At 33.9% G+C, this 15,754-nt stretch overlaps 1 long non-coding RNA gene across 2 annotated transcripts in view; it reads right to left on the bottom strand.

Annotated features, from left to right (window-relative positions):
* The window catches only part of LOC106998442 (uncharacterized), a 160,899-nt gene that overhangs the window by 87,732 nt on the left and 57,413 nt on the right, over window positions 1-15,754 (bottom strand). For both annotated transcript variants that reach the window (XR_003729732.2, XR_013417529.1), the window contains exon 2: window positions 481-554. This is a non-coding gene — a long non-coding RNA (uncharacterized LOC106998442). The remainder of the gene's footprint in view (window positions 1-480; window positions 555-15,754) is intronic.

Raw genomic sequence — 15,754 nt, 5'->3', positions numbered from 1 at the left:
ATATGTATAATAAGTATAATAGCATCTGCCTTGCTATAAGTGCTCCATATCTGTTAGTTATGATTACTGGTTTATGCATGTCTCTCTCCCATCTAGACTGTGAGCTCCTCAAAGGCAGGAATTATATCTCTTTCATCTTTTCATCTCCTCCACCTAGAAGAGCATCTTGCAATGTAGAATTACAAAAGTAGATTTATGCCAATGGTGAGTTAGTATATTGGGGGTGGTGCTGAAGGGCAGGGAGGGGAAGAGTTATGTATATGACACCAATATATGATTGCCATGAGTCACTTTTTCCTGACAGGGGAAAAAAGAAAGAACCCATCAGCTGTGGTGGACTCCAGCAATCCATAATCACACTCTTTCAGCTGGTAAGCTATGATATATGCTGCAGAACTAATTTCCCCTTGCAAAAGGGACTGAACAGATAGTGAAACTCAAGCACTAAGAAGGCATGCTAAGGTGTCAGGAGTTGCTCACCAGCAGCTGCCACTGATCCCCTGCCCCGGTTAGCTTGGAGCCGCCAATTCTGCTTCTTCATGCTGTTCCCAGACCTGCAATTGAAAATTCCTATATGCAATGACCAAAAAAAAAAAAAAAAAAATATCCCACCAGAAGGGATCTGCTCTGGTGATTAAGGTCAATGGGCACTATCATGTGCTCTGCTCTCTGGCTTGCTATCGTTCTGATCTTTTTTGTTCTTCTATAGTCCCCGATTTCTGGCTACTGTCCAAAATTTCAAATTGCCTTTACCCTCAGTACCCCCAAATTGCCCCATACCCTTAGTTCCTTCTGCCCTGTTATCTGCTCTCTTGCCTTGTGACTGAATCCTGAACACATGGACACAAGATATTCATCTTTGTCTTGTTTTATGCTTGATGGAATTTCCTAATCCTAACCCTATATCCAGCCCAGCAAAACTGGTGACTGGCCTAGCTGTAAGGAAACAACATTGTACCTCTTCTCAAGTTATGGATCTTTTACACACAAATGTCTTATAAAAGGAAGTATGTTCAATAAGAGACAACGGTTCCAGGCATGGGAATCAGTGAGCCAGACCTGATCCATAGCCTCAACTCTATCATGCCCATCTCTGTGCCCTTGGGCAAGTTACTTACCTGTATAAACCTCAGTTTCCTCATTTTGGATAAAGAGGCACATAATGATTCTTACCTTGTAGAAATGTTATTGATTATTTAGCTAACTAATCCATGAAGTCAGTTAGTAATTAATATTGTTATTATTAAAAATACATTCCAAATTACTAGTTCAGAGATTAATCATAGCTGAACATAAGACTCAAAATGTTAAGTCATCATATTATCAAAGTATTTTATTTTAGACCTGGAAATGACCTTAAATATCCAATCATTTTATTTAAGATATGAGGAAATTGGGAAACAGACAGCAAGATTCAGAATGTTGTCACTAATAAAGTTCTCATTTCCATATCCCAAATGCAGATTTTTGTCCTAAACTTAATAATCGCATTTTGAAGGGTTTCATTCAATTAATTCACATCTCCATCCACTCACCCATCCATCCATCCATCCATCCATCCATCCATCCATCCATCCACTCCTTTGAAAAATATTTATTGTAGAGTATCTGCTATGTTTTAATCTCCCTCCTGAGTTCTGGGAATTTGCAAAATAGTCATAGTCTCTATCTTCATGGTACTTTAATTCTACTTCCTTCTGCTGTTTTTTTTTTTTTTTATGTCACCCTAAGTTTCCGCTTCTGTAATTAGAAAATGAATTAATGTCCCTCTGCATATAAAAAGTAGTCCTTTTAAAGAGATGTAAGCAGAAGCAGATTTTGAGGAAAGAAAGTTCTCATTGACAGAAGTGGATCTCATAAACTGTTTTTATCAAAATGTCTCTTAGAAGCCTTTAGGTAAACACATTCTTCATGTAAACTTAGGGAAGCAACTTTTTTTTAAAAAATCTGTTTATCATCTCCTGCTTTTGGATTTCTCACTCTCCCCTTAGTACAGTTAAGTATGCACTAGAACCTTGAGCACATGTACACACCTGAAAAAATTGTGTATATTTTAATGGACTGTAAACGACACATGAGCAGTTGCTGTGTTTTATACCATTTTTGGAATCTTAGTACTTGATAGGTGCTCAATAAATGTATTGTCAATAACAATAAAATGTCAATGAATAATTAAAAACTCTTCTGGAAGATGATTAATTAATGATATTGTTAACAGCTGAAACTGTCGGCTTTTTGCATATTACCTTTGCTTTTCTCTAAGCTAAGCATTGCTTTTGGATTAGTTAGCAGGTGGGGTAAGTACGACCTGATTGGCAGTTGATAATAATCAATGAAATTAAAGGGAAGTTGTCCCTCTCATCATTTATATCTCAAAGTGCTCCATTTATGACAATGCTAAACTCACCCAGAGAACTTTGTGACATATTAAAACTCTAGCTATTTGGAAACTCAAAATATTCAAGGTAAAATAAATAAGAAGCTACATGGAAATTTTAGCTATGTGGAAATCATTAAGGAGAGAACTGCTGAAGTATTGGAAAAAGTCAACCAGCCTGAATAGCTCCTGACCAGCCTGGCTTGATATAGTGCTGGGTGACCAGTGCTGTCCATAATGGAGACTCTGATCTAGAGTATAACACAACTACGTTTGCAGTAGAATTTTCCTAACATTGACATAGCACTTCATCCAATCCTCCCCATAATGCTGGGAAATCAAACACATTTCAAACTCAGTGAAATATTTCACCAGTATTAACGAGCAAACTAAACCTTGGAAAAGTTGAGTATAATTGTTTAACATTACTTGATCAATAACCAGTAACGTTTAAGTGAAGACTCATTTTAAATCATGCTTTTTGACCAAAAGTCCAGTTCTGTTTTTATGAAATCACAAATGCATCAGTGCATGTGATGAATTCCTTCTCAGCATGGGATATGTTGCCTCCCAAAAATTGGTTTATAATTTAAACAGAAAGGGAAACCTAACACAAAAAAAATGAGAGAATAAAAAGTGATTGTTATAAAAATAAGTGTTATCTAGACTGGTAAGATAACTCTTTATGGAAGATAAAGATCTTGAAATGAGTCTTCAGGCATAGAGAGAATTTCAACTAAGTAAAGAGCAAAGGGAATGACACTCACCCTGAAGGTTCGGCAAGAGCAAATGTGTGTATATCTAGGGCTGCCATTCAGAGAATCCACAAGTTATCCATTAGATGGACTGTGAAACCATTCCCCCCACCCCACAAAAAAAAAGGACAAGTAAAAAGCAAGAGAATGTGCTTTTACCTTTAGCTTTAAGAACTAACAATAGCACTATTTTGATATTTTGGGACACAAAGTATTAAAGATTGTTTTAATGACTGATCTTAGACTCACTGAGCCTAGCATAACAAAAGCTAGTTTATTAGACAAAGAATTGGGAGTTCTTAAATGCTTTTTCTAGGTTCTCTCATTTCTCACTGAGTATAATTCATTTATCAATGCCACAAACAAATAAAGAAACAAATAACCCACAGTTGTTCTTGGTTTTGCAAAGAAGAATCAATTTGTATACCAGCTGATCCTCTTAAAACACAGCAGAATATTTAGGCACCAAGTTTTCTTCCTGCCTTCATATCTTCTCAACTTCATCTTTCCAGCAAATCCATCAAATAGTTCAAACCAAAAATGTTGGCATTATTCTTGACTTTTTTTTCCCTTACAGTCCACATTCAATACCTCAATGGGTCCTGTTGTCCCTACCTTCAAAATGTATGTAGGATCAGGCTACTTCTTGTCACCACCACTGCTACCACCTTAGCCCATTTAATCTGCATTAATTCAATCATTTCTTACCCACTTTCCCTGCTCCGTCCGTTCCTCTTTACTCTGTTCTCAACAAAGGAGCCAAAGTCATTTTGTCTAAAGGGAAATTTGTTCATTTCACTCATAAACTAAAAGCCCATTAGTAGCTTCCTATTTCATTCAGAGTGAATATCTAATTACTAACCAATAGCTTTCTACATGACCTGCCCCTCATTACCACTGCAACCTCATTTCTTCCCACTTGCTCCCTCCATTGCCATAATTTCAATACAACTTTTTACCTGCTACAGAGTTATCTAGGTATCTTCTACCTGGAGTTCTCTTCCCCTGAAATCTACATGGCTGACTCTCACACCATTTTTGGGTCTTTACTAAAATATATTCTCAATGAGAACTTCCTAATAATGATACCTAAACTTGTAATCCACCACATACACCTTCTATCTTCTTCCTTGTGCTTTTTCCCCCCTTCTTTTCACACACTACTATCTAATATACTATATATTTTGCTTATTACTTATTATTCTGATCCCATGATAAGAATGTAAAACACTATGAGAATAGAATGTCTTTCTTATTCACTGTTTTTTATCTAGTACCTAGAACTGTACCTGGAACATAAAAAACACTATAAATATTTGTCCAAAGAGTGAGTCAATAACTTTTTAAGAGTGTGTGGTAGATTAATCAGGTTTATATCCCACTCAGTTAACCCCATGGTTTCCCTCTATGGCAGGTTATGTTTTCCAAAGATGATAACACCAATATCTCCTAAATCACATGTCCTTTTATAATATAATATTTTGACTTCTCCATCAAGAGGCAGAGTGGGCTCATAACTGTTTCCGCTAGTAGGGTCAAGATAAAACTGATGACCTGACAATCCTTTGCTAACACCTCAGAAAGATTAACAATGATACTTCATAAACCCTTTCACACAGATGAAAGTCATTCTAAGTACTCAAGGCCATGCCTCCCAAAACTTTTCAGTTAAATATTAGGTCTCCTAAGACTCTTGAGGGCGTTTTTCCATAGCAGCCTGACAGGGGGCTTCTTTACTTGACAGATCCTCGGAATTAGAGAAAACTAGAGAAACTTTAGGAATCTAACTTAACGAATCATATTCAAGGAGCCTCATCCACACCTGGACCTTATTTAAATAATGAACTGTTGGTCTTTAAGTTGATATCATAATAGAGGTTTTGCGGGGAGGTGGGAGTGTATTTTGTGTATAAAAGGAATGTAAATTGGTGAGGCTAAAATGCGGATTACAGCAGACTGTATTTTTTTTAAGATGACTGCAACAGTATCTCCTGCCCCACACAATTTCTACAACATGGTTTTGACATTCTATTCAATGGAGGCTAGTTCTTGTCTTTTTCAATCTAAGTGGGCTTGTATTGCCTTGATTAATTAAGTATGATGGAATTGGTGCTGTATGACTTCTAAAGACATGTTATAACAGGCAATGCAGCTTCTGTCATGGAGTCCTGGGCTTGGAGCCCTGAACTACCCCATAAGAAGTCTGAGTGCCTTGTGACCACTATACTATGTGGAAGCCAAACTACATGGAGAGGCCATCTGGAGGCTACCCATTCAGGACTACTCATCTTTGAACCTCCACAACCCAGGTCCCAGACATGTGAATGAATGAGCCTTCAGATGATTCTAGCCTCCAGCTGCCAAGCTACTCCTAAGCTTCAAGTCTTCCTAAAAACAGTAAAGGATAGCGACTGCATTCTTGTCTAAATTCCTGATTCCCAGAATCTGTGAGAAAAATAGATTGTTTTTAGCCATTATGTTTTGGAATATATTATTATTCATAATAGTAACTGGAGTAAATCTCCTTGTGATACATTTTGCAGCTTCTTCCAACAATAAGTGGAGTCCATCTTCCACCACTTAAATCTAGGCCAAGAATGAGACAAAAGCGAAAGTATGCCTGTTCTGAGCCTAGGCCTGAAGAGACCTTGTGCACTTGTGCTCTTGCCTCCTCCTTGAGCTTGGGCTAGGCTAATGGAGAATTATTGACTTACACATGCTTATGGCTAATTAGTCATGTGAAAGAGATCTGCCTGGATTATCGGAGGTACCTACTTAATCTGCAGCTGACCACAGGTGTATGACTGAGTGAGCCCATCTAAGACCACAAAACAACAACAACAACAAAAAACACTCAGATGACTTATAGACTCATGCAAAATAATAAATGCTTACTATTTTAAGCCACTGAGATATTCTTGGGGGAAGGAGACTGGATGAGGAGGATTATTACATAACAATAGCTAAATGATACCAGGGGAGAAAGATCACAAGTGGTAAAAGATCTCCCAGGTTGTAGAACTCTTGCATATTTTGAGTGGAAAAAGCTATGGTTGGAATGTTGGAAATAAGAATCACTGTTTATTTGTGGTCAACTAGTTATTTTTGATTTTCTCATATCTATGCTTCTATGCTCATGGTATATAGGCCAAGAGGACATGCAGGAGAGTCTATTTTCTCTGTTATTCATGAATGGAATAAAATAATCATTCTCCTTCTCTCTCTACCATTCTAATTCTTATATCAAATCCAATGAACATACTTTGATTTTATAACAGCTCACTTCCTCTGTAGAATTAGACTTAACACACATAATGACATAAAGTGCTTCATGAACAGCATTACCCTACTCCTAAGCCTAGAGAGGGGAAAAAAAAAGAATAACTTTTAAAGTGTAGCTCAGAATTCAAATTTTATCAAAGCCAAATTGGAATATGGAAAAGATTTTTTAAAATTCTAAATTTAGGTGCAATGGTTTTCATGTGTGTTTGGAATCTGGCAACCCAGCTCTTCCCTTCCTACTTTAGAAAGGTTGCATATAAGAGGGAGAAGGAAGTTTTGTATAGTTGTTGATGAATCCTTTATGATACCCCTCAAATAATTATCAAATAAGAATACGTGAATGTTTATATCATCCAAATATCAGTACAAAAATAAAACATATCCTTTATAAGAGCATCTATTTTAAAATTAAGATGCATTGTTTTCCTTGAAAGACCAAACCTGAAATTTTATACATAGAAATAATCAGTAATTTCCTAATGTAGGAAGATGGCCTTTACAGACCACAAACTTTTTATCCTTAAAATATGAATGATACAAGAAAGAAAATTGAGTGTGTAAACTTTTTGACATAATTAACATAAGAATAATGCAATATAAAGATAATAATTCAGTAAGAAAATGAACACTCAGAATTTGAAATGGCCCTTTTAATCCTTTTTTAAAGATGATGTTTCATTGGAGATTTTATAAGAATTCAAGTAACCTGTAATCAAATTGCCTTCCTTGTTGCTACAAACACTATAGCTGGTTAACTATACTCAACTGATTTCCAACACATCACTGAACATAGAGCATGAAGTTGGGAAGGAATTTATAATCCAGTATAGATGACTCATGTTTTCTGGTTCTATTTTTTGAGCTCATGCCTTCTGGAGGACAAGGTTAGATTAGGCATAGAAAGCAATGGCAGTTTTGTCGAATTTGTTTTGTTGAATGTCGTATAGAGGAGATATTTGGTCTGGGACTCAGGGTTAAAGGACTGCATCTGGTGTTTGTTTTGGTCATGAAAGTAAGTGAGATTGCTCTAAAAGGCAGCAGAGAGTAAGAAGAAAAAAGGAACTATAAGGAATTCCCATGTTTTAAAGGAATCAAAGAGGAATGACACAAAGGAGAAGACAGAGAATGTAATAAGGATGAATTTGTCAAAGGAGGAAAATACAAGAGAGGCTAATAGGATGAGGTATGACACAAGAAGTCCATCAAATTTGACGACTAAAACACCTTCCTAAATAAGGACATTAGCAAGGATAGCGCTGGTGGGATGGTGGGGGTGGTAGTCAATTTTGAGAGGTCCAAGATGTGAATATAATTTAGGAAACACAGTCATGGATATAGCAACTTTGTTAGGAATGATTGTATGCGAAGGGAAAGGAAGAGTCAGTGTAAGAAAGATCAAGGGCAATAGCGAAAGAAAAATGAGGGACCAGTTGAAGAACTGAAAAGTCTAAACCAGTTATTAGGATTTCTGTCCACCTTGTTCCTAGTGCAGATATATCAACTTGCATCCATGGTCCCATCCAAGTCACTGGTAAACATGTCCATTAAGAGAGACAATAAAAGGATTCTTGAAACACACTACTGAAATCCTCTTCCCAGAGGTTCCCTATCACTAGTTAAAACATCTTTGCATGTCTTATTTCAACACATTTTTTTTTTGCTCTCTGAAATTTTCTCAGTCTAAGTGGGTGACCTATAGTACATTTATATCTATGTCTCCTTTGTCCTTCATTTAAATTCCCCCTCCCCGTGGGCTTCTCCACAGTTATGGAGCTCCATGGCATTCTGTGCTACTATGCTTTTTTTTCCCCCCTATCTTTATCTTTTAAACCAAGAATCATTTTACTTCCACTTTTCACATATGGCCTCACAAAAGTTCAGTTCTGTTGGGAGGGCTCATTTAGTTTCTTAGTTTAAAATCTCAAGTTAACTAAGTTTACTTGATATACCAGACAGTTATAGATGAGGCTGCAAGTTTTGCTTGTCACATCATTCCCAGTGTATTTTCCTGTAAATTAGAATTCACCTTCACCACCAATAGTCCTTACTCTATGTGGCAGCAGACAAATGACAGTATATGTAGATATTACATTTGGAAAATTTTCTCTTTCTTTCTCGGATTAGAATTTTCCTCTCCTCTCTCTCGTAACTTTTAAAAATATCACTTGGTTCTCAGATTGTATCATTAAGAGATTAATTAATTCTGATTATTTACTTAATTGTGAAAATTGGTGATATTTCTCACAGGCAATGGGACATGGAACAGGAGGAGGAACAGCAGGCAAGAACCTGGGAGCATTTCTACAGAGCAGGAGGAGGTAGGAGAGAATCAGTGTTTAAAATTTCTCTACGGTTACCTGACTAAATCAGTGTTCTCTTGAGCCCTGCACTCACTGTGAAAATATTTCTCTGGAACTGGCTAATCAAGTGCAAGTTATCAAAACCTAGTCACAACTTATCAGTTCTGAGACCATAAAAAACAGGACTCTTATCCTCATTATTTCAATGATTTACAATTACTCCACTTATCTCATTTCCAAAGCTGGCTTCTTCATAGTGTTCTATTGAAATATCTAATTTGACTAAAGACTTGCCATAAGATTCCTTGACCTTCCAACTTACTTGCTTCTTTTTTTAAAACTCAATAATGCTTACAGAATTTTTGTTATAATTATTTTTATTTTCTTTTTTCATACAATTAGAGTGACAAATATTTTTCTGGACTTGTTTTATTGAGCACTGGAGTGACATCATTTTAACAGAAGCCTCTGAGAAGTATAATTGTGTTTGAGTTAAACTAGGCAAGTTGTCTGTATTGACTGAAAGAAGGAACTTGAAAAAGGCTAAAGTTTGGAAAGACTTCTGAATAATTAAAAGGAATGAATGCTAAGCCAAGTACCATATTCTTACTTGTACAGTCTATAGAAATTGAGAGTGGGAAACAGATGGAAGTTGAGGTATAGACTCAATATCACTGGGATGTCAGATCAGAAATTATTTTTGGAAGTGTAAAAGGAGCTTTGTGTGTAGGAGGAGCTAAAGAGCTGGGATACAAATCTTGGGAGGTACCAGACAAAGAATGAAAAATTATGTCTTGAGTGGTAAGTAGGGCTTACCTGCTTTGTGAAAGAGATATATGATATTTTCCTAAGTACTGATTACACATATCAAATCCTGTATCTTTTGCATTTTTAAATTTGAGCACCAACCCCAATGAGTTATAACTATTTTCTAGCAAGAACAGGGAGTTTTACATGACTTTTATTTTCAGTTATGCCTTTCCTTCCTTCCACCCTGGTGTTCTAGAGGTATCACATTTATCTAGATATAATTCTCATGTGGATTATAAGATTCTAGAGATCATGAAATAGATGGAACAGCTAAATGGGTAGGCAAAATAATGAAAGGATTATACCAGACTTAAGGACTAGTCTAAGATTGAATGCAAGAAAAGCTGCTATATGTGCATGCTTGACAGGACTCGTAGGGCTCATTCAATCTTGGGGAGGAACAAAGGGCTGGCAGGTGAAAGAGAGAAGCAAACACTGTAAGGCCAGGTGTCCAGCATTAAAGCTCGGTTGTACAGAGGATCCCAGATGGCTTAAAAGAGAGGTGCGAATGAAACGACCCAGAGAAGTCAGGAAATAGGAAAGGAAGGCAATAAGCTACGTTTAGGGTACTTGCAATTAGAAGGATTTCAATTGCTTGGCAGTTATTTGAGTGATAATGTAAGTTTGACTCATTTTTGAATAGTGGATAGATTTATTTATTTTTGAAGAAGTATTTTCTAGCCTCTTTCACCTCTATTTCTCTCCAACCCCTCCCAATTGTTTTCACTTTAAAGGAGCAGCAATATATTTAAGAACATCTAAAACTAGAATGAAAAGCATGAATTTAATTAATTATACACTAGATAATTATATGTATTACCAAAATATGATAATCTAAGATAATATTAAAAATAAGTTGTTTATATTGAAATATATATATAATCTGTGTATTATAAATAGTGTATATATTACTTAATATATATGATCATATACTGTGTATATTATATATGTACATGTTGTGTATATGTATAATATATACAGTATGTATTAGAAACTACATATTACATACAGTATACATTACATGTGTACACATATACATATATGCATGTCCAATGTATACATGTAATATATACTGTACATATTCTACATATATAGTATACATGTATATGCATATATGTACACTACATATGTACATATATAATATTTACTTTCTAATATATACTCTATATAAAAATATATTGATGAGCTGCATTAGTTTTATAGTGGAATACTGGAGGGATTTCTCTTTTTGGAAGATGTAAGCATTCTCAATAATAATATTTAGTATATAGACATATGTATATAGGTGCATATCAGTTACAAATATTTTAATACATATGAACTTGAATTTTGCTTAACAAACAATAATTTCCATGATTTTCATAAGTTATCATACTATAATTTTATGTACGGTTTCATATAATGATGGAAAAAGAGAATTTAAAAAAATGTTTAAATATACATTTAGTGAACATAATACCACTTTTCCCAAGCAATGTTTTCTTACGTCTTCTTTTCTTTTGCATTCTGATTGAGGTAAATGCTAGTCAGTGGCAAGATAAAAAAAGACATAAGTTAACTTTAATAATGGTCAAAACTAATTCAGGCATCATATAGCTATTTACTTTGTATATTTGGGAAGTTGAAGAATAGATTCCTAATCTTGAACCACACAGACATTGTTACCAGACATAAACTATTAAAGCTGTAAAGGAAAGGCAAGGTCATATATCTCAACAATGCTAATATGAATATGTATTTATTTTATATAGTCAGAAATTATCACAAAGTTCTAACTGTATTTCATATGACTTTGGGGAGACAATTTTTCATGGGTACCTTGTGCTTCTGCACATCTTAAGCGTGAAGTACTAACTTTCCTTTGTTCTGAGCTATTTGTTAAAGATTATTGTATAGCAAACATCCTTGGAAGATAGAGATAGTGTTTTCCTCCAGAGCAAAGGTCAGGCATCACCTCTGTCCCTAAGAGAGGATTCGTAAGTTCTGAGTTCTTCTTCCGTAATATAATGCATTGAGTGTGGGATTGTCACCTGGCCCCTTTAGCATGAATCTGTGGAAAATGGGGCCTAAAAAACCAGCACAAGTAAATGCAAAAAGTGCAAGTAAAATATCCTGAAAGTAAACAACCCTTTTACTGCAATACTATTTAATCATAATGGGTATATTGTAGTAATCAAATAGCAAGTGTATCAACTTTCATGTGGTACAAAACTTACACACTTGTTACAATATAGTGTGTCCTAATTTTTAATACCTTAAAATATATATATTATATATATTCTAATTTTTAGCAATGCTATGAAGTATTTAATATGAAAATCTGCTTTTATATATATATATATTTGGGGGATTTATAGTGTAGTGCCTATGAAATTTAAAATATTTTGTATTTAAATTATGAAGAAACTACTTTATATCAAGTGACAATTCAAAACATGTGAATTATAAGATATTTAGAGTATTAAAGAATCTTCAAGTAGAATTGATACAAGAGGTATCTAATGAAGTAGAAATATATATATATATATATATATATATAGGCCTATTCTCTTTCAATAATTACTTCCTTCCTTTTTTGTTTGTTTGTTTGTTTTTTTGGTCAACATACATTTCTTGCACTAGTTGTTATTCTTTTTGCCTACTAACATATGCTCCCTTAAAAAAATAAGGTATAATTTTTTTTGAAAATTTGTGTTTTATATGGGCTTTCTGAAGAAAAATAAGTTCTTTAAGGGCCTGTATAATCAAGCCAGGATGGTGAAATTGCAGGTGGATAGGATGAAACCTATCAGCACATACTGAGAATCACACTCATTCTTGCTACAGTCCACAGGGGCTCCTTTGCTGTCTTTTGGGCTCATAATTATACAAATCATGTAAAAAATCCAAAATAATGGGAATAACAAACTGTTTGGAAACAAATACCTGGTTGCAAATCTTACTCCGAGACTTAGTAGTTGGACAAAGTTGGGAAAGCAACTGAATTGCTTTGGGGATCATTTCTCTTATTTATAAAATAGGGAAGTAATCAAACTTCCCTCTCATAGTTGTGAGGAGAATCAAATTAAATGATGTTCTTGCAGTTTCCTATAAATCATTAAGTCATATATAAACATATTATAACTAGGAAACATAAAAATGAGCAAATAAATGATTTTTGGATCAGAGTTGAATTATGTATGTATCTTCATATTTGTCAAGGTCTCTGTAAGTATAAATTGCTACATAAGTCCGAAGAATGTTTGTTAGCGTCTATATATTTAATAATACTGTTATTTGGTGGTCAGCCAGTTCTGCATTAAGAAAATCCTGGTTTTATGACTTTAGAAAAAGATGTCAATGCTGATGACTCTTCACTGCTGGCTCTTGATGAAGTTACTCTACCAGGGTTAATTTTGGATAATCAATCCAGACATAGCCTAGTAAATATTGTTAAGTTCATAAGTAAATAAAAGTTTTTATAAGCAAACAGATGGGAAGAAAAAATATTCCCATAAAAATGAAAACATAGTGACTAGATATTTCTGCTTCACTATACTAAATTTCAGAGCATAGTCTGAAATATCAAGTTTTCATAGGGCAAAAATATGACTTAAGAATTCTGTGCCAAGCGAAGAGTTAACTATTTGTGAGAAGAAAAACAGAAATACATTCTCTAGTTGTGTTTGGGAAAAAAACACTCTCTTTCCTTTATTGAAAAGAGAAGGAATTTACATTTATTATGACAATAAATGTGAATTAAACTCTACTGTTAAAAAAGTAAAATTTTTATTTTGAGTTAAAAATAAATATATATGGAAGCAAGTTAAATGTCAGTAAGGAAGGCAGAATGCTTAAGTAAACCATCACAAATTTATAAAATGTTATCTAGCTATAAAAATCACATTTTCAAGAAATATTTAATATTATTAGAAATTTTATAAAATAGTACTTAATGAAAAAAGTAGAAAACAAAACTAAATATGAATATAATTTCATTTCTGTTAAGCACTGTTAGGCATAAAAAGGCAGAGAATATAATCAGTATGTGATACCAGTAATTGATAGGTGGCATGATTATACATAATTTTAAGTTTTGCATTGATTTCAAGATAATGTTTAATTTCTAATATTCTATGATGGCCGTATTTTACTTTTATAACCAGAGAAATGAATGAAAGAAAGGGATGTAAAAGAGCCATTGACAAATCCTGAGAAAAATAAGTAAATAGGAAGAGAAGGCCTGCAGGAGACTGAGGAAAGCAAAACAAACAAACAAACAAACAAAAAAACGCAGCACTGTAGAAGGAATTATCAAGAAAGGAGACATTTTGAAGAGGAAGAAAACAGCCAACCATCTAAAATACTACTGAAATCAAACAAGATGGGGATGAATAGAACCCATTAGTAAGTCTAATTGAAAGGCTCATGGGTGAACTTTTCAACAGCAGTTCCAGGCCTTGGCCAGAATTACTTATTTGTCAGAACTTTGGCTGCTGCAACTTGCAGAGTGAATGGAGGGAGAAATCATAGTACATTATTTTGAGAAGCTTAACTTTGAAAAGAAGAAAACTTAGGGTTTGGCTAGAGGGTATTATAAAACTAAAGGTTTTTGTTGTTGTTGTCCTTTGTTTGTTTTAAGGTATGAAAAATTAGGCAAGAATTGAATAATGTTACCATAGTGGTAAAAAGCAAAGGATTTGGAGTCAGATGAATCAGCATTTAATTATACAGTAGTGCCATTCTATCCAAGATTACAAACTTTTGTTAATCTGTTAATCTAAAATATAGATTTAAAGGGAATCATAAAATATAACATATTTTAAAAGGTTATTTTAACTGAAAGAATATAAAGGCACATTTATTCACCAAATTCTTATAGGCAAAGCCTTTTACTTAGTTACTTGCTCTCCTTTTTGAATAAATTACAATCACAACACATCGGTTACAATTTTCAATAGTGAATTCTGTAAAAGTGGAGTTAAAATTAAAGCCCTTAGAAGACAAAAACATTTCTTAAATTTTTAGATTTTTTTCTACACCTAATTCAACTTCAATTTATGATTTAACTTTCTCAAGACTTTTCAAAGCATTCCATTTAATTTTCCTAGAAACGTATTTTGTTTTCTTTTTTCTTTCATACATACTTAATAATTTATGGAATATTTATTTAAATTTAAAATGAAAACAAGTGAAGTGAATGAAACAACTTTGAGGGCAAATCCAACTGCTTCTTGGTAAACCTGTAATTTAACGAGTGACATAGGCATACTCAAGACTATAGAAGGATGATTGGCCAGCTGAGAATATTGGGTGTGTGACAGCATTATTTAATGTGTTTTAGAGGAATGGAATCTTGATTTCCAGTGGGTTGGGTAAGTGGAGGTGGGTTGACATTCTACTGTGAAACTCATATTTTTACTGAAGTGAACGAACAATTGATCAAATTCCTAATTCTAAAACACACTATACATTGAAATGTATATGACAAAGAAGAAATATTTCTTATCAGAGGTCCAATAGTTAAAGAACATCATTATAACAAACTTAAATTATATACCTTAGTGATATACAATGTGAGATATTTCAAAGTATCAAGTGATTTTAAAACACTGGAACCACATTAAACAGATATTGAAATATTATTTATAAAAATATGTAAATTTATATAAATAAATTTATATAAATAAATATCAAATGGAATTTTGAATCCTTTCTTTGGCTGGAGGTTGAAGAGGTATAATTTCAGCAGTAATCTTTAAAGAGAACAATTGAGTGCATATATATTTATGCACTCAATTGGTAGCTCTTCATCTTGCATTGATCCCTTTACCATTATGTAATGAACTTCTTAGTCTTTTTTTAAATCTTAGTTGGTTTAAAGTCTGTTTTATCAGAGAATAGGATTGCAACCCTTGCTTTTTTTTTTTTTTTTTTTTTTTGCTTTCCATTTTCTTGGTAAATATTTCTCCATCCCTTTATTTTGAGCCTATGTGTGTCTTTGCACGTGAGATGGGTCTCCTGAATACAGCACACTGATGGGTCTTGACTCCTTATCCAATTTGCCAGTCTATGTCTTTTAATTAGGGTATTTAGCCCATTTACATTTAAGATTAATATAGTTATGTGTGAATTTGATCCTGTCATTATGATGTTAGCTGGTAATTTTGCCCATTAGTTGATGCAGTTTCTTCATAGTGTCAATGGTCTTTACAATTCGGTATGTTTTTGCAGTGGCTGGTACTGGTTTT

Source organism: Macaca mulatta, chromosome 5 (genome assembly GCF_049350105.2).
Source record: "Macaca mulatta isolate MMU2019108-1 chromosome 5, T2T-MMU8v2.0, whole genome shotgun sequence".
Classification (NCBI taxonomy): domain Eukaryota; kingdom Metazoa; phylum Chordata; class Mammalia; order Primates; family Cercopithecidae; genus Macaca; species Macaca mulatta.
This window is presented reverse-complemented; position numbering and strand designations above follow the sequence as displayed.